Genomic DNA, 21,320 nt, shown 5'->3' with positions numbered 1-21,320 from the left:
GGCCTACTGGGTGGGCGTGGCCAGCTCCACATCGTTCGCATCAAGGGTGCCTATGGGGACCTGGGCAGGAGTGGGACAGATCTGAGGGTCTCTGGCAGGAGGAGGGTCTCTGGGCCAGGGCCAAGGCAGTGGGGGCCGTTCCCTCACTGTTTCCAGGATGGCTTCGCGGGCCACATGAAACCGCTTCGCGGGCCAGATCTGGCCCCCGGGCCTTGTGTTTGACATGTCTGCCTTAAAGACACAGTAATCAAGTACAAAGCTGCCTCTTTCAGCTGCCTCAGTTGTAATCCTCCAGACAGAAAGGCTGCGGCAATTGCAAAAAGCTTTAGCTTTAAATTAAGACAGTTTACCTTCAAAGAAAACTTTCTAAAAGCCACAGACAGACTCAATTAAAGGGGGTAAAACTAATTACATTTGTTTAAAGGGATTAAATCTTTCCTGTTGTCTTTTTCCCCTTCCCCCACCCAAACTACGTTCTTTTATAGCCTCTCCTCTCTCCCCTCCCCCCTTTTTTTTCAGTTCACCTCTGGAAGCGCCAATCAGCCGAGCCCAGCCAGTCTTGCAGCTGCAGCTCCCATTCCCTCAGCCTTGGCTCCTTAGGCATATTCCCTTCCCCTGTTACACTTGGCTAGCAATCATGTATCACCTGCCATGTGGCAAAGTACCACATGTGGTACACGTACCACCGGTTGAAAAGCCCTGGTCTACATGATTATTTAAGGGCCGAATTTGCCAGTAGATTTTTATGCACAAAATTAATGTAAAGTGGTAAAAATGTTATTTAAAAATGCATGTTCCATTCATTTGTTGCAGGGTGTATGTTATTATTATTTACTGTTATCATTCATTAAATTTATATACCACCCATCTCGCTATTTGCGGGCAACTCTGGGTGGCTGTTACTGCTTTCAAATCATTCTCTCTTTTTCTACGGCTTCTGTCTCTATTATTTTCCCCAAACTGAAATTGTTGAATTGTCTTCCTCCCATATCTAGTAGTTTACAGATGAGTTGCATTAAAACTTCTATAATGGCTACTCAACATGGTCCAAGATTGAGTGGGAATTTCAGGCATTTCTATTCAACAGAGCACAAAGGTGTGGGAGCTATTTTGTCTTTGTGAAGAGACATGAATTCTTTGTTCATAATTTAGATTTCTAGAGTCACTGGTGATGCTTACAAGAGTTGAAAACTGTGCAGTGTGTTAATATACCTGTTGATATGTATTGAGCATTTCAGATCTCATATCTTCATAAATTGTATGCTTTGAACTGCAGACCTATGCAAACTATATTGAAATCCTACTCACTGTGATAAGAGTAACCATGGGTAGGCTCAATTTTTATAGAAATCTATTATTAAGCGGTTTATGATGCCAGTAGCAATGTTTCAGATCTTAAAATAGGGGAACGTTTTTATTTATCCACTATCTCAACTTTTCTTCATTTTGTTGTCTGTTGACAGTGCAACTGCCTGTAGCGCTACGTAGGTAGGCTTTGCCACGAATCTGTCTGTACATGCTCAGACGTGGTGTGATCTATGGATATTAGAATGTCATTAAAAGGAAAACCAGCATCCAGCCGAGGTTTCTTTTCTTTTTCTTTTTAATCCCATTTATATCCCGCCCTTCTCCGAAGACTCAGGGCGGCTTACAATCTAAGAAGCACAAATCAATGTGCTTAGCAATAGCCTTCATTCTATGTATATGCCTGCTTATTATTAGGGCTTTTCCCCCCCCCAAGCGGCATTATTACAAAGTCAGCTTATTGCCCCCAACAATCTGGGTCCTCATTTTACCTACCTCAGAAGGATGGAAGGCTGAGTCAACCTTGAGCCTGGTGGGACTCAAACCTGCACTAATTGCAGGCAGCTTTTGATACTTTTCTCTTTTTCCTCCTTCAGATTGATTAAAAGCTACCTTAGTACCCCTGCTAGTTAACGTGTTTGATCAAACTGAATATGCAGCATGTGATTGATGCTTCTAAATGTAGTCCCTGTCTGAAGAAAGTCCCCTCCCTGCCCATTGCATTAACTTTGATCCCTTTCCACAGATTTCTTTCGATTGTGATAGACAGAGCAACAGTAGTTTTAACAATATGGGGGTTTAACAGTACCCACAGCTCCCTGACAGCAGGCAGCATTGATAAATGATGGATGAGAATGATCCACATCTTCAAAGTGATCTGTTCCTTCAAACCTGGCATGTTATTTGCAGAGAAATACGAGTAGGCTGTGCTTTCAGCCAGTTCCTCTGCTCCTGCTTTTGTGTCTCAGCCCTAAGGCCTGGCCCCTACTGCTTTGCTTCTTTCCTTATCTGTGCTATAAATGTACCAACCACATCCAACCTCTTTGGTAATTAAAATGCAGCTCTCACTTACTGACCATCTGGTGGATTTAATTTTTTCTGGTACCAGAGTGTTTGTGCCTAGCAATCAAGCCTAATTATAAACCATTTAACATTCATGAACCTGGGACTATATTGTTCTCTGATTTTATCTCTCAAACAGATCTCGTTTTTCCTTTTTTCAATTGTTTTAACGAGAGTTGTCAAACTGAGTTGTCAAACTACAAACACTGATGTAGTCCAATCCTACATAATGTTCAGGAAAAATAGTACAGGTAGTCCTCAATGTATGACCACAATTAAGCCCAAAATTTTGTTGCTAAGCAAGACAAATGTTGTGTGTTTTGCCCATTTTATAACCTTTCTTGTCACAGTTGTTAAATGAATCATTGGAGATATTAGGTTAATAACACAGTTGTTAAATGAATCTGGCTTCCCCATTGACTTTGCTTGTCAGATGGTCAGGTTTTGTCTAATTCTGCCTTTTGAGTGGAAAATGTAATTTATTTTTTTAGTCAGAAAATACTTTTCTGAGTGCTGGCATATTCTCATATCCATTTTTCTTATACTGCAAGCTCCTGATGTCTCAACCTTGCTACAACCCACCTGTGCTGTCTTTTAGTTTTTACTTAAAAAAAACCTGACTACTGATCACTATGCCCTTTGTGGAATATTTGGAGATGCCTGGAATTTATTTTTATTTTTTTTTTTTTTGCTCCTAGGAACCATCCTGGGTTGAGATCCCAAAGTTACGAAGGCATTCTAATATAGTTGTCTTCTCAAGCCTTGGCCTCTTTGATTCCAGGGAGGAAGCTGAGTTCAGTCCTAGAAGCTTAGCATATATAGTACAAGCTCAATTATGTTCAGATACCAAAAAAAGAAAAGAAAAGAAAAAAAAGCTAAAAGCAGGATTCCCAAAACTGTAAGAAAACTGTCTTCTTGTGTGTATTGCCTCATATATATATATATATATATATATATATATATATATATATATATATATATATATATATATATATATATATATATATATATATATATATATATATATATATATATATATATATATATATATATATATATATATATATATATATATATATATACAGTCATGCTCGAAATTGTTGGCACCCCAGAAATATTTCCAGAAAATCAAGTATTTCTCACAGAAAAGTATTGCAGGAACACATGTTTTGCTATACACAGGTTTATTCCCTTTGTGTGTATTGGAACACAACAAAAAAGGGAGGAAAAAAAGCAAATTGGACATAATGTCAAACAAAACTCCAAAAATGGGCCGGACAAAATTATTGGCACCCTTAACTTAATATTTGGTTGCACACCCTTTGGAAAAAATAACTGAAATCAGTCGCTTCCTATAACCATCAATAAGCTTCTTACACCTCTCACCCGGAATTTTGGACCACTCTTCCTTTGCAAACTGCTCCAGGTCTCTGTTATTGGAAGGACGCCTTTTCCCAACAGCAATTTTAAGATCTCTCCACAGGTGTTCAATGGGATTCAGATCTGGACTCATTGCTGGCCACTTCAGAACTCTCCAGCGCTTTCTTGCCATCCATTTCTGGGTGCTTTTTGACGTATGTTTGGGGTCATTGTCCTGCTGGAAGACCCAAGATCTCGGACGCAAACCCAGCTTTCTGACACTGGGCTCTACAGTGCGACCCAAAATCCTTTGGTAATCCTCAGATTTCATGATCCCTTGCACACATTCAAGGCACCCAGTGCCAGAGGCAGCAAAACAACCCCAAAACATCATTGAACCTCCACCACATTTCACTGTAGGTACTGTGTTCTTTTCTTTGTAGGCCTCATTTCATTTTTGGTAAACAGTAGAATGATGTGCTTCACCAAAAAGCTCTATCTTGGTCTCATCTGTCCACAAGACGTTTTCCCAGAAGGATTTTGGCTTACTCAAGTACATTTTAGCAAACTCTAATCTTGCTTTTTTATGTCTCTGTGTCAGCAGTGGGGTCCTCCTGGGTCTCCTGCCATAGCGTTTCATTTCATTTAAATGTCGACGGATAGTTTGCGCTGACACTGATGCTCCCTGAGCCTGCAGGACAGCTTGCATTCCTTTGGAACTTGTTTGGGGCTGCTTATCCACCATCCGGACTATCCTGTGTTGCAACCTTTCATCAATTTTTCTCTTCTGTCCACGACCAGGGAGATTCGCTACAGTGCCATGGGTTGCAAACTTCTTGATAATGTTGTGCACTGTGGAATAAGGGAAATCTAGATCTCTGGAGATGGACTTCTAACCTTGAGATTGTTGATATTTGTCCACAATTTTGGTTCTCAAGTCCTCAGACAGTTCTCTTCTCCTCTTTCTGTTGTCCATGCTTAGCGTGGCACACACAGACACACAATGCAAAGACTAAGTGAACTTCTCTCCTTTTTATCTGCTTTCAGGTGTGATTTTTATATTGCCCACACCTGTTAATTGCCCCAGGTGAGTTTAAAGGAGCATCACATGCTTGAAACAATTTTATTTACCCACAATTTTGAAAGGGTGCCAATAATTTTGTCCGGCCCATTTTTGGAGTTTTGTTTGACATTATGTCCAATTTGCTTTTTTTCCTCCCTTTTTTGTTGTGTTCCAATACACACAAAGGGAATAAACCTGTGTATAGCAAAACATGTGTTCCTGCAAATTCCTGGAAGGCTGCCTTTGTATCAGGGCTGCCCATGCTGATTGAATAGTCTAAAGTAGTCAGCTGGTATGACAACCTGGTGCGACTCTACTTGAAGAAGATCCGTTGTCTTTGTCTCTTTGCTTCACTGGGAGGTATGTGCCTATAGCTAATCCTCCCAGCATACTTATAAACAGGGCTTTTTTTCTCATAGAACACTCAAAACGGAGTTCCGGTACCTTTTTTGGATGGAACCTTGTAGGGTAGGCAAGGCGGGTTGTATGACATGTGTGAGTTACGGCACCTTTTTCTTTTACAAAGAAAGCACTGCTTATAAATATTCAGGGAGAGCCTTTTGCAAGCAGATGTACAGTATTTCTCAAATTAAATATATTATCACAGTTGATATCACAAAGCAGTACAGTAATCACACTTAGGCTGTTTCATATTCATGCAACTTGAGTGTTTTTTCACTCTTTTCTGTTTCCAACGTTAAGCTGTCCTGGCAACTTCCAATGCCCTTTCCTCCTCTCTCTTGAGCGGGGTTCTCCAAAGTGATTGGACCACCAAGAGTTGATTGGACTATCGGTTGTTATTATTGTTATTCATAATTCTATGAATTAAAGTAGTGCTTGTTAAATATTTTCCTGTAATGAATGTTTGGGGGTTGGTGAACAATCTGAAGCTTCTTGTTGGGGTTGATGAGCTGAAGAGTTTGGGGACCTGTATTCTAGAGACACCCTTCATGGATTACTGCCTTGTCATGGCGAAGGGGCTTGCCTAATTCAATGAAGCTATGAGCTATGCCGTGCAGGGCCACCCAAGACGGACAGGTCATAGTAGAGAGTTCTGACAAAACGTGATCCACTGGAGAAGGAAATGGCAACCCACTCCAGTATCTTTGCCATGAACGCCCCATGGACAGTACCAAAAGGCAAAAAGATATAACGCTGGAAGATGAGCCCCTCAGGTCGGAAGGCATCCAATATGCTACTGGGGAAAAGCAGAGGGCTAGTACTAATAGCGCCAGAAAGAATGAAGCGACTGGACCAAAGCCAAAAGGACACTCAGCTGTGGATCAGTGTGGTGGTAAAAGGAAAGTCCGATGCTGTAAAGATTTTTTCTCCATAGAAACCTGGAATGTAAGATCCATGAATCAAAGAAAGCTGGATGTGGTCAAACAAGAGATGACAAGACTGAACATCGACATCTTAGGAATCAGCGAACTAAAATGGACAAGAGTGAGTGAATTTAATTCAGATGACCATCAGGTATACTACTGTGGGCAAGAATCCCTCAGAAGAAATGGAGTAGCCTTCATAGTCAATAAAAGAGTAGGAAAAGCAATACTGGGATACACTCCCCAAAATGACAGAATGATCTCAGTTCGAATCCAAGGCAAACCATTCAATATCACAGTAGTCCAAGTCTATGCCACAACCACCAGTGCTGAAGAGGATGAAATTGACCAGTTCTATGAAGCCCTACAGCATCTTATAGAACTAACATCAAAAAATGATGTCCATCATGGGGGATTGGAATGCTAAAGTAGGAAACAAAAGATAACCAGAATAACAGGCAAGTTTGGCCTTGGAGTACAAAATGAAGCAGGGCACAGGCTGATAGAATTTTATCAAGACAATACGATGGTCATAGCAAACACTCTTTTTCAACAACCCAAGAGACGGCTCTACACATGGACATCACCAGATGGTCAACACAGAAATCAGATTGACTATGTGCTCTGCAGCCAAAGATGGAGAAGCTCTATATAGTCAGTAAAAACAAGACCAGGAGCTGACTGTGGCTCAGACCATGAGCTTCTCGTTGCAAAATTTAGGCTTAAACTGAAGAAGGTAGGGAAAAGCACTAGGCCACTCAGGTATGAACTAAATCATATCCCTGACAAATATACAGTAGAGGTGACAAATAGATTTAAGGAATTAGATCTGATAGAGTGCCTAAAGAACTATGGATGGAGGTTTGCAACATTATTCAAGAGGTAGCAACTAAAACCATCCCAAAGAAAAAGAAATGCAAGAAAGCAAAATGGCTGTCTGAGAAAGCTTTGCAAATAGCTGAGGAAAGGAGGGAAGTGAAAGGCAAGGGAGAAAAAGAAAGATACACCCAATTGAATGCAGAATTCCAGAGAATAGCTAGAAGAGATAAGAATGCCTTCTTAAATGAACAGTGCAAAGAAATAGAAGAAAACAATAGAACAGGGAGGACCAGAGATCTCTTCAAGAAAATTGGAGAGATTAAGAGAACGTTTCATGCAAAAATGGGCACGATAAAGGACCAAAATGGCAGGGACCTAACAGAGGCAGAAGAGATTAAGAAGAGGTGACAAAATTACACAGAGGAACTATACAAGAACGAGCTTAACATCCCTGATAGCCACGATGAGGTGGTCACTGACCTCGAGCCAGACATCCTAGAATATGAAGTGAAGTGGGCCTTAGGAAAGCTGAGCAACAAGAAAGCTATTGGAAGTGACAGTATTCCAGCTGAGCTATTCAAAATCTTAAAAGACGATGCAGTAAAAGTGCTACACTCAATTTGCCAGCAAATTAGGATAACTCAACAGTGGCCACAGGATTGGACAAGATCAGTTTACATTCAAATTCCAACGAAAGGTAGTGGCAAAGAATGTTCAAACTATCGCACCATTGCACTCATTTCTCATGCTATGGTTAAAATCCTACAAGCTAGACTCCAGCAGTATGTGGATCGAGAACTACCAGAAGTACAGGCAGGATTTCAAAGAGGCAGAGGAACTAGAGATCAAATTGCCAACATACGCTGGATCATGGAGAAAGCTAGGGAGTTCCAGAAAAACATCTACTTCTGCTTTGTTGACTATGCTAAAGCATTTGATTGTGTGGATCACAACAAATTGTGGCCAGTTCTTAAAGAGATGGGAGTACCAGACCATCTTATTTGTCTCTTGAGAAACCTATATGTGGGTCAAGAAGCAACAGTGAGAACTGGACACGGAACCACTGATTGGTTCAAAATTGGGAAAGGAGTCTGGCAAGGCTGTATACTTTCGCCCTGCCTGTTTAACTTATATACAGAGCACATCATGAGAAAGGTAGGGCTAGATGAATCAAAAGTTGGAATTAAGATTGCCGGGAGAAATATCAACAACCTAAGATATGCAGATGATACCACTCTAATGGCAGAAAGTGAAGAGGAACTAAAGAGCCTCTTGTTGCTGGTAAAGAAGGAGAGTGCAAAAGTGGGCTTGAAACTTAACATTAAGAAAACCAAGATCATGGCATCCGGCCCTCTCAATTCCTGGCAAATAGATGGGGAAGAAATGGAGGTAGTGACAGATTTTATTTTCCTGGGCTCCAAGGTCACTGCAGATGGGGACTGCAGCCAAGAAATTAAAAGGCGCTTGCTCCTGGGGAGGAAAGCCATGGCAAATCTAGACAGCACACTAAAAAGCAGAGACATCACCCTGCCAACAAAATACGTATAGTCAAGGCTATGGTCTTCCCATTTGCAATGTATGGCTGTGAACGTTGGACCATAAGAAAGACTGAGTACCAAAGAATTGAGGCTTTTGAACTATGATGCTGGAGAAGACTCCTGTGAGTCCCTTGGACTGCAAGGCAATCAAACCAGTCAGTCCTAGAGGAGATCAACCCTGACTGCTCTTTAGAAGGCCAGAAGTTGAAACTCAAATACTTTGGCCATCTAATGAGAAGGATGGACTCACTGGAGAAGAGCCTAATGCTGGGAAAGGTTGAGGGCAAGAGAAGAAGGGGATGACAGAGAATGAGGTGGCTGGATGGAGTCACTGAAGCAGTAGGCATGAGCTTAAATGGACTCCAGAAGATGGTAGAGGACAGGAAGGCCTGGAGGAACTTTGTCCATGGGGTCGTGATGGGTCGCACATGACTTCTCAACTAACAACAACAACAACAATTTTCTAGAGACACACATCATGCAGGTTTTTTTTAAGTGTAGCTTGTCACTTTAAGGAAGGGAAGAGGTATTAAGACTGAGGAGGATGAAATTTACTCTTTTTCCACTGCTATGTTCACAATAAATGATTTCATATCTTTATCTACATTCAGAAAGAAAGGCTGTCTTGGCAGTAGGAATAATAGTTTTCTCATGCATGTAGCAGTGCAAGGAAAAAAAGAATTTCTATTAGAGCGACAGCTTAGTAAGGATTGATCACTCTTTCCTATTGTAGCGCTACTCTTAATTTTTGGCTCTGTTCTCAGGAATAGTTATTTATTTTTTAGGGTTCTGTTGAAAGAAAAATCTTCTTCAGGATCCAGTCCAAGCTGGGAATAAGCAAAATGGAAACTGCTTTAGAAAGAAGGTTGTAGTTTATTGAAGGGCAGAGCCAGACAGCAATGTGGCACTAGGAAAGCTGACCACATGTTGCTGGGAGTGGTGGGTTTTTATACCTTCTGGGGCTCTTGAGGTTGTTTCCTGTTCCTTTTTGAGGCTTTGTATTTCCTGTGTCATGTACTTTGACCTAAGTCTGAGTGTGCCCTTTTGGTATTGGTGGGTTAATCCTATTATGTCCCCAAAGGTCATGTCTTTTAGAGTTTGGGTGGGGTATGTAGATTTTAGGTGTCTTTGTCTTCCTAATCTTCTAGCTTCCTGACTCCAACCTTCCTGAATGGATTATTACATCTGAATTTCTAAAAGCTGGTTTCTGCTGAATTTTCTGGCTGGGGGTGGGGGGAGGGAGAAGTTTCTGCCTTTTTAAATATCTTCTCCATTATTCCTTTAGAGAAATATATTCTGCCTTTTTAATATTTCCCAAAATATTTCTTTCACTAGATTCTTCCCACAGTTCCTTTTAATTTACCTCTATCTCAGACTATGGTAGGCATCATATCTGTAAAATTACAAAGAAAAACTGGCCCTGATCACTGATTAATGATTTGGCGTGCCAAATCCTTGAATGTTTTACATAACATGTAAGGAATTTGCAAGTATCCTTAAGTTTAGTTTGTCCAATTATATTCTGTAACTTTCATAAACTTGCATTTTATGCATATTAACACTTCTATTTATTCTATTCCCATAGCAAATGAGGCCATGGGATAATTTGTGCCCAATTAATTAAGTCATTGTGAAAAGTTATTTTCAAAAATAATCCAGAGAACCCAGTCAGATATATTGTCACAAACTGTTCAATCATTTTAATTAACCAGTTTTCATAGGGAAGTGTCTTTAAATTCTTTATTTAATTCTGTTTCAATCATTCTTTTAGCATTTATTGAAAGGTGGAATTTGAATGTAGGATGAAGCAAATTATATGTTTTCTTAAACAAAAGTAACACCCATATGTGTATTTTCACAGGTCTCGCCTGTAGCATCATGATTTTAAAGTTCATGCTTTAAACAGACACAATAAATTCAAAGAAAAGTACAATACTGGATGCCCCTGTGTCTGTTCCTATTTCTTTCCATACTAAAGTATAGGGATTATTTTTGGGAATAACACATAAAGCCTTGGTATACGTTTTATATCAAAACTACTGCAGTATGTTTCATTTCAATGAATGGGTCTATAATGCTTTTTATAGATAATCCTTTATGAATGTAACAAAACCCAGAATTATGGTAATAAATCATTCAATGACCTCACCCAATTTTTTGCAACAATCATTAAGTGAACATGCACTTATTATCAAATCAATTTTATCCAATGGGCTTTTTTGCTAGAAACTGGAAATAAATACCGGAAACTGGGGGGGGGGGGGACATCACAAATCACTGTCATGTGATTGCAGGATGCTGAAAAGGGCTGTAAAGGTTAGCCAGATGTCAAGCACCCAAAATGCAATCGTGTGACTACAGGCTATGTATGGCTGTTGTAACTTTGAAATTGAGTTGTAATTACCTTTGGAAGGGGTCCGTTGTAACTTTGAATGGTCAGCAAGCAACAGGTTTTAAGTTGAGGACATGTGAAGGATACCCATGTCTGCTTTTGTAGTTATCTTGTTTCCTTAGAAATTGTAAGGCAATTTTTTTTCCTAATGGAGTTTTCTATTACCAAATAGACCTGCTCAAACTGTCCTCAATCAACATTTTATATATGACCTATGTAACTTAATGCAATTGTTTTTGACTTGTCTTCCTGCAAGAATGCAGTTATTCACAGTAATGTACTAGCTTTGGAAAATAAAATTGTTTGGATCCTTTCCAGTTGATGGTGTTTCTTAGGTGAAATTTTCTACAACACATTCTGAACACCACTTTTGAAATACTGCTCAGTTACTTCATCCTATTAAGTTATTTTAGTTTAGCATGTCTTGAAAGATTATTCATATAGCATCATCATTATCATCATGATTGTTATAAAATTTTCTACCTACTTTGCTTTTTTTTAGAATTGAAATTTGAAGTTCTTATGTGTCCAGCCAAACTGAACAAACATCATTGTTCTATATGATGCACATATATTTTATAGCAGTTTTATCTCTGATAATTAATAGATTCCTTTAATTATATAAAACAGGCTGATCTTTTCATGGACAAGACAGTGATTTTTCAGTTGTTCTATAAAGTTGTGGGTAATTTTTGTTGTAATGTACTCTAGTTCAGGGCTTTTCAACCTTTTCACCCATTGTACCACTTTTAGGATATGGCAACATCCGAGTACCAGCAGTCGGCTAGCAAAGTGTCAAAGTGTCAAAAACTTGATGACCAAAAAAAAGGGAAAAAAAGTGATGAAGTACAGGTAGTACTCAACTTACAACAGTACACTTAGTGACTGTTTGAAGTTACAATGGCACTGCGTTCATTTCGCCGGGATCTGAAAACCTGGTTTTTTGATCTATCAGGCCTGGACTGAAGGGGTTTTAGCTTTTAATATTGTTTTAATTGTTGGGCTTATGTAATTTAATCTATTTTAATTTATACTATTTTTATATTATACCGGTATTTTATGCTGCCCTGTAAACCGCCCTGAGTCCTTCGGGAATAGGGCGGTATAAAAATTTAATTAAATAAAATAAATAAATAAATAAATAAAAAAGTGCCCCCAAGCCAAAGCCGAGCAAGACACCTGCCTGCCCGCCTGGTGGCGCTCTTCCTCCTGTCCAAGGTTTTCATTGTTGTGAGCATTTCTGTTGAGGATTGGCAGCAGGGGTGGGGGTGGGGTGGGTGTTTGGTTTTTATTCCCCCCGTCTGCTGGGTGATTGCAGCAGGTTTTGGTCACTTCACATGACCCTGGGACACTGTGACCATCATAAATATGAATCAGTTGCCAAGCATCTGAACGTAAATCACAAGACCCTGGAGATGCTGCAACATTCCAGCTGATCGGTGCTTCTTCTGGGCTCAGCAAATGTGCCGGGATCAGCGCCGAGCTCCAGCTAGAGCTTGGCGTTGATCCTGGTGCTTCCACAGAGCCCTGACAGCCCCAAAGAAGCGCCAATTAGCTGGAAAGCAGTGCTGATCCTGATGCTTCCGCTGAGCCCTGACAGCCCTGCAGCTCCAACTATCTCTCGCTCAGGCTTGTGTGGTGCTGCCACCGGTTCAGCTCACTCCCCTCCCCAACTAACTTTTCTAGGATGGTCGTGTACCACCTGCCAGGTGCCAATGTACCACAGGTGGTACCTGTACCACTGGTTGAAAAGCCCTTTTTCTAGCTAACCACAGAATAAGAAGGGCACATTTTAAAAAAACAAGATATTTTAGACTTTTCCATTAATTTTTGTTTATATTTGGAATTCTGAAGTCAAACTACTGAAGAATTTGGATAAAATTACAGCATTCATAGAATATAATGGGGGAAAAGGAGAACATAAACACATAAATTAATATGGAATTCCAGCTGTGTATACTACTATTTTTAATGGAAAAGAAGCATCATGCTGCATATAAACCTAGATTTGTCTACTGCCGTACTAAATAATGAGCAAGGTAGGTTAGGAAAAAAAATAGAATATAATAGAGTGCTTGGAGATACTTCTAGAGCTTTTATTATGCAACTGTGCTGCATAAAGAGTCTACCTTCTTTCAGGTAGGAGAGAAAGTCTGGAATGAAATGAACAAAGCAAGTCTTCCGCTCCTTCCCAGGTCCCACTGATCAGCCAGATGCCTGTGGAAGTTGCAGAGAAAAAAGGATTTCTGGATCCATTGGCCTCCACATAAAGCCTCAAAAGACAACTGGAAAGACTAGTTGGGGGAGGGCAGAAACTCATTATAAAGTTTTTTTTCTTTCCTCATTTACTTTCCAATTAACCAGTTAAATTGATTTATGGAGGGATGGCATTTGGGAGTGCTTGGTACAGGAAGTGGACTGGTGAGAGGGAAATCTGTCAAGGATGTTTGTATCACCTGTCTTGTAGGAGTAGCTGCACACAGAGCATTCAGAAACACACTGAAGCTATCCCCTTCACCTGCTTCCACATAAAGCTCCCCTAAGTTGGTTCTTGCTCTGTGGCACTAAGGCCTAGGCCAGGGGTAGGCAACCTTGGCTTCCTGAGCCAGCCATACTGGCTCAGGAATTCTGGGAGTTGAAGTCCACGAGTCATAAAAGAGCCAAGGTTGCCTACCCCTGGCCTAGGCATACATACCTTCCTGCCAATTCCATGGGGGGTGGGGGTTTCATGCCTGAAGAGGTAGCAGAAAAGAGATCTCCAAACCCCAAGCCCTGATTGTGACTCACAAATGATGCTGCCCAGTAAGGCAGAATATGTGGCCTTGGTAGTCTCATTAGTGGAGTCCTAGGCCTCCCTGTGTGCAATTTCAGAAATATTAATAGCCTGACTTGCACACTGGCTAACCCCAATTTGACACCACAAACCCTGGATGCACTAAGAACCCTTGAAAATGGGCAGCCATTAATTATTTACTAAGAAAAAAAACCATGGCTGCGAAGAATTTTGGAGCATGTGTGATATGTATGTATCAGTTATTGTTATAAGTGTTCACTTATTATTAACATATGAAATAGTTGTATTACAGCAAGTTGGAAATTGGTTCGTGAGGTAAACTCCCATTTGACAGTTCAGCACGCGGCAATTTGACAGCTGTCAAATTGCCGGCAGCCAACACGCAGGCGCAGCTTTTGACAGCTCCACACGCGGTCCCTCGCTGTCAAGAACCAACGCAGACGATTGGCCCTGCCGTCAAGCGGGAAGCTGCGGGTCCAGTGATTGGCGGAACCAACATTCTGCGGACTATATAAGGGAGTTGTAACCCCACTGTTTTTGCCTTGGTGTACCCCAATAAACCGAATAGCTGAACCTGCTGTCTCCGCGTAATCCTTGGTCAGACAAACCACTGGCGACGAAGGTGGGATCGGCTTGCTAGCTGAAGTCACTGAGCTTAGGAAGGGTTCCTTCTGGAGGCTCCAAGCTAAGTCACGGGAAGTTGTAACTTCCACCACAAGCAAGCCGAAGGAGAACCGAGACAGTATGGCAGCGTTCGGTCAGATTCGTGAGTTTGATACTCGATTTCCCGAACGTTGGGAATCGCACCTTGGCCAAATTGAAGGTTACCTACTAGTCAGCAAGATAACAGACGACCGAGCTAAAGCGGCGGCACTCTTGTACTTCAGCGGAACCGCAGTGTATGATGTGGCCGTCGGTCTGTGTAGCCCAGAGCCGGTCGCGCAGGTGACCTATGCGGAGCTGACAGAAAAGCTCAGCAAACACTACATGCCGACCCACTCCGAAATCTACTGGAGGGTCCAGTTCGCGAGGCGTCGCCAAAAAACCGGGGAAACGGCAGCAGACTTCATATCAGGAGTGAGACAGGCCGCCAGATGGTGCCGCTTTCCGGACCTGGAGGACCGGATAAGGGACCAACTGGTCATCGGCCTTCGAGATGAGCACCTCCAAAAGAAAATAATGGCAAAACCGGCCCTGAATCTAGCTGAAGTCACTAGAGAGATTCAGGCATACGAAGACACGCACGCGGAAGACAACACCAGGGCTCAACAAAACCAAACCAGGGCCGCAACCCACGGGGAAACAGTCCCCAGAGACCACGACGAAATAGAAGATCTTAGCGACGTGGACGCCATCCACCGCCGCTTCGAAAAACTCCAAAGCCGAAAAACCGACAACAAGGAAGCGGCGAGACCCAAGAGTTCCAACCGAGACCCCCAAGTAACATGCGCCAGCTGCGGGGGAAACCACATCAGGTCCTCCTGCAGATTTAGAAACGCTCGGTGCCACAACTGCGGAAGAATGGGGCACATCAAAACCGCATGCAGAAGCCGCAACCGGGGGGAGCTACACGAAGTGGAAACTACAGCCCCAGGTATGACACCCCGAGGCAGGAAAAAAATCAGACCCCCAAACCACCTAGAACTAGCTATTAACAAAACAGAAGGGGGGGGGCAACCTCAAATTAACCCCTAAAGTAAAAATCAAAGCCAAACTGCAAGGGGTACCTTGTGAGCTAGAGGTGGACTCAGGCTCGGCTGTCACCCTCATATCAGGGCAGACCTTCAAGGAAATTTGCCGGATTAACAAGAGGCAAATTCCTTTAAAACCACCCCAGGTGAACCTAGCAGATTACCAGAAGTCCCCAATACCCCTGAAGGGCCAGGCAGAAATTCTAGTGGAATTCAAAAAATTCCGAGGGCCCCTCAAAGTCCTAGTAACACAAAAAAACAGGTCAAACCTAATCGGCCTAGATTGGTTCAGGGCACTGGGCATTCAACTAACAGGCATCAACAGGGTACAGGCCGCAACCCTCGAAGACGTCTGCAAACAATTTGCAGACGTCTTTGATGGTTCCCTAGGAACTTATACAGGGCCCCCCATCAACCTTAAGTTAAAACCAGACATACCTCCCATCAGAATCCGAGCTCGAAGGGTTCCGTTGGCCCTCAAACAAAAAATTGAGGACGAGCTGGACCGCCTCGTCAAAATAGGAGTCCTAGAACCCACCAAGGGAGGGACCTGGGAAACCCCTATTGTTACTCCCATTAAACCTAATGGCCAAATCCGCGTATGCGCGGATTATAAAGCGACAGTAAATAGGGCATTAAACGCACATGCTTACCCGATCCCCGCGGTGAAGGACGTCCTCTCGTCGATCAGGTCCGGCGCCATGTTTGCCAAATTGGATTTGGCGCAAGCGTATTTGCAGCTTCCAGTAACTCCTGAAACCGCAGATGCGCAAACGATAGTAAACCACCGCGGGGCTTTTAAAGTCAAACGCTTGCAATTTGGCATTTCGGCTGCCCCAGGAATTTTTCAAGAAATAATGGAAAAAACGTTAAAAGGAATTCCTGGGGTATGCCCCTATTTTGATGATGTCCTAATCGCTGGTGAAAACGAAGAAAACTTAGCAGAGCGCTTGTCAGCTGTTCTGACAAGATTCAGAACAGCTGGTCTCAAATTGCATAAACAAAAATGCCAGATAGGAGTCCCATCAACAGAATTCTTAGGTTATAAAATTGATGCCAAAGGGATACACCCCACCGATGCTAAAGTAAAAGCTATCAAATCTGCCCCGGCACCAAAAAATAAGCAGGAATTGCAAGCGTTCTTAGGTCTCTTAAACTTTTATCATGCATTTCTACCACACAAAGCAACCCTAGCCGAGCCACTGCACCGCCTCCTAGATAAGGGTCGCCCTTGGCTCTGGACATCCGAACACGATGCCAGTTTCAAAAAGCTCAAAAATGCCCTATGCCTCAGCTCAACAGTAACACTATTCAGAGAGGACCTTCCCCTCTGCATCGCCTGCGATGCATCACCTTATGGTATTGGGGCAGTATTAAGTCATCTGTCAGATTCAGGAGAACAAAAACCCATAGCATTCTATTCTAGGACCCTAACTAAAGCAGAAAGAAATTACGCCCAAATAGATAGAGAGGCGCTTGCCATCGTCGCGGGGGTTAAAAAGTTCCACGACTACCTATACGGTAGAACATTCACCATATTCACAGATCACAAACCCCTTCTGGGCATATTCACGTGGAACAAGCTAACCCCACAAATACTCTCACCCAGAACATTATGCTGGTCAACTTTCTTATCAGCGTATTCCTTCAAATTAGTCCACAAACCGGGCAAAGAACTAGGGCACGCTGACGGGCTTAGCAGACTTCCCCTGCCTGAATCTGACCCAGACCCAGCCCCAGCAGGGCGGATCCTGGCAATCTCAGAATTGCCTGACACCCCGCTGACAGCTAAGGACATTTCCACAGCCACAGCCTCAGACAGAGTTTGCAGCAGAATATACCAATGGGTCTCTGCTGGTTGGCCAAACTCATGCCCCGGAGAGGAATTCAAACCATACTATGTTAGGCGTCATGAACTCTCTGCACATTTAGGGTGCCTCCTATGGGGAAACAGGGTGGTAGTTCCCCAAAAGCACAGGGAAAGGACATTGATAACTTTGCACGAAGGCCATCCGGGGATCGTAAAAATGAAAGCCTTAGCTAGAAGCTATGTGTGGTGGCCGGACCTAGATTCCAACATCGAACAGTACGTCGCTGGTTGCTACCCTTGCCAGCTGACAAGATCGGCCCCACCACAAAACACACCACACAGGTGGGAGGTAACTAAGAACCCCTGGTCAAGGGTCCACCTGGATTTTGCGGGACCCTTCCAAGGTCAAACATTTCTCATAGCAGTCGATAGTTTTTCTAAATGGCTAGAAATTGCCCCAATCCATAGCACCACCTCTCACAATACAATTCAAGCTCTAAGAGGGTTTTTTGCAACACATGGTCTCCCTGACACACTTGTCACTGATAATGGACCACAATTTACATCCCGCGAATTCCAGATATTCACGAGGGGCAACTCTATTAAACACGTAACATCAGCGCCCTTCCACCCCTCCTCTAACGGGATGGCTGAAGTCATGGTAAGAACCACTAAAGACGCCCTCAGAAAAATCGTTCAAGGCGACTGGCACCGCAGACTCTCCCAGTACCTTCTCGCCCAACACTCCACACCGTGTACCACCACCGGAAAATCGCCGGCGGAACTACGATGGGGACGAAGACTAACCACTCGTCTAGACAGAATGCACCCGGACAGGAGCAACTTCGAAACGGAACATCCCCTTCCAGCAAGAACATTTGCAATTGGACAAACAGTTTGGGCCCGTAATTATACAACAGGTCCTAAATGGTTACAAGGTACCATAATCGATCAAACAGGGCCACTTTCTTATACTGTACAAACCCAACACAACGAACACATCCGCAGACATTTAGATCAATTACGGAAACGTCAACCCCAAAACAATCCTCCATCCACCCCACCCCACACAGCTCCACAAACGCAATCTGGAACCCGTCAAATCCCCACATTCTACCATCCAGCACCGGGGGAAGGGGAAGAAGAGAACGTCGGAACCCCTAGACGCTCTGGCCGAAAAAGACAACCGCCAACATATTTACGAGACTTCGAGTGGGGGGGCAAATCACAACAACAAAGAGTAAGAAACGGCACCAGTTCAGGGGAGGGGTAAGGGGTGATATGTATGTATCAGTTATTGTTATAAGTGTTCACTTATTATTAACATATGAAATAGTTGTATTACAGCAAGTTGGAAATTGGTTCGTGAGGTAAACTCCCATTTGACAGTTCAGCACGCGGCAATTTGACAGCTGTCAAATTGCCGGCAGCCAACACGCAGGCGCAGCTTTTGACAGCTCCACACGCGGTCCCTCGCTGTCAAGAACCAACGCAGACGATTGGCCCTGCCGTCAAGCGGGAAGCTGCGGGTCCAGTGATTGGCGGAACCAACATTCTGCGGACTATATAAGGGAGTTGTAACCCCACTGTTTTTGCCTTGGTGTACCCCAATAAACCGAATAGCTGAACCTGCTGTCTCCGCGTAATCCTTGGTCAGACAAACCAATGTGCTTGCTTCAAACTTGACCAAAAGCTCACAGGAGGTGACACTAAACATCTAAAAAGAATTGGCACAAAATATTGGATACTAAAAAAATTTCTTTCTACTTTCCCTGGCTGAAAGCTCTCCTTTTGGGTGCCACTGTGATAACCATGAAGGAGTGTCTCTCTGCTGCCTCAGTGTATTTTCTCTTGTCCCAGTAGCCTGCAAAATCACCACCCATTTCAACAGATACCCGAGTAAGGATGTCAGTCACATATCCCTTAATGATGAGCCAAAAAGACAACAAATACCAAGTCTACTCAGACAGAACCCAAACTGTGCAATATACAAATATTTCAGAAAATATTTGAATTAGCACAAAATGGGGGACTTGTAGGAAGTCAGCAGCCCCTTCCCTCGGAGAATGAAATATTTTGGGGAATATTAAAAGAGGCAGGATAGAATATTTCCCCTAAAGGAGAAATGTAGAAAAACATCTTAACAAAGACAGAAAGCAACCCCAATCTTCCTGCTATAGGAAAAAGCCTCAAGCAAAGACATGAAGAGGCCCGTCTTCAGGAGATTTTGTAATCCATTCAGAAAGATTGGGCCACCCTATTCATAAGGAAAATGCCTTCAGCCACAACCCCCACAGAAGGTTGGAGCTGATGGGATTAGAAAAACAAAGACTCCTAAAATCTACATTCCCCACCCAGCTCCAAGGAAAGGACATCCCAACCACAATGGGAGTCAGGAAACAATAATTAGAATATTAAAACAGCACACTCAACCACAGGTCAAAATACATTTCACAACCAACAGGCATCTTAAACACAAAGCCCCAAAGAATGTATAAAAACCCGCCTATTCTCAACTCTATTTTGTCAGCTGTCCCAGAAATGTGTGCTGTTGTTGGTTCTGCTCATCAATAAACAGACCTTCTTTCCTAAGCAGCCAGCCTCCATTTTATTTCTGGCTTGGAAGTGGACCTGTTTTTTTTCCTTCCAATACTACCATGAATGTGTGGATTGTACTTTTTCATGTGTATTCCTCCAATAACCCAACTAATCCAAATGCACTTTTTTCCAATTTAGCAAAAAGCTTATATTAGTAAAGTCACTGCCCTTTCTGCTGCATTCTGCATTAGCTGAAGCTTCCAGGTGGTCTAGAAGAGCAATCCCATGTGGAGCACTTTTAGCAGTGAGGTGACCAGGGCATGAGCGACTGAATGAAGGGTTCCCTAATTTAGGAAAAGGAGCAACTGGTGCGCCAAATAAAGCTCAGCAATAGCCATCTTGGCTACCGCTGCCATATGTTCATCAAGTAAGAGCTGTGTGTCCAGGAAGACTTCCAAATTGTGTACCACTCTTTAATGGGGGAAATGCCACATCTCCAAAGTCAAACTTGAAATATCTCCTGATTTGGTCCAAATACCAAATGAAGAACTACCAGAAGTACAGGCAGGATTTCGAAGAGGCAGAGGAACTAGAGATCAAATTGCCAACATACGCTTTATCATGGAGAAAGCTAGGGAGTTCCAGAAAAACATCTACTTCTGCTTCATTGACTATGCTAAAGCATTTGATTGTGTGGATCACAACAAACTGGCAAGTTCTTAAAGAGATGGGAGAACCAGACCATCTTATTTGTCTCTTGAAAAACCTATATGCGGGTCAAGAAGCAACAGTGAGAACTGGACACGGAACCACTGATTAGTTCAAAATTGGGAAAGGAGTCCGGCAAGGCTGTATACTGTCGCCCTGCCTGTTTAACTTATGTGTAGAGTACATCGTGAGAAAGGCAGGACTAGATGAATCAAAAGTTGGAATTAAGATTGCCAGGAGAAATATCAACAACCTAAGATATGCAGATGATACCACTCTAATGGCAGAAAGTGAAGAGGAACTAAAGAGCCTCTTGTTGCAGGTGAAGAAGGAGAGTGCAAAAGTTAAACTTGAAATATCTCCTGATTTGGTCCAAATACCCACAGCTGCTCAGTCTTGTTAGGATTGCTATCATATCAAGTCTTGAAAGCCTGTCAGAATTTTCTTTTGTTCCTTCTTCTACCAAACAGGATTGGGGTAGGGTTATTTTAAGTTTGTTTCTCGTGCTTTTCCAGGACAGTATCATTTCTCTTCTTTTAACTGGGTCCTCCATTCTTTCATTAAGGTGACCTCCACATTCCTCTATAGTAAAGTATGTGTGTTCTAGCTCTTTATGCACATTTAAGATTGTGCATAAGTAAACCATTTGTCTTTAAAATCTTGATTGGGAATAAGAACCTGAAATCCTGCTGCAAACTCTTTACAGCAAGTTCCTTATTTTAAATGTAATACCATCTTGTGGTATGATTGCAGCACTGCATCTCCCCCCCCCCAACCAGTTAATTTGGAAAAGCACTTTTATTAAGTTGGCTCTGAATATATCTCCTTCAAGACTGACAGTTATACCTGTTCCTTGATTAGGAGGCTCTGCTCATGGTCATTCATGCCTTGTTCTTCTCCCAGATGAACTATTGCA

This window comes from Vipera berus, assembly GCF_964194415.1.
Source record: "Vipera berus genome assembly, chromosome: 3".
NCBI lineage: Eukaryota > Metazoa > Chordata > Lepidosauria > Squamata > Viperidae > Vipera > Vipera berus.
Note: the sequence above shows the minus strand (reverse complement) of the source record.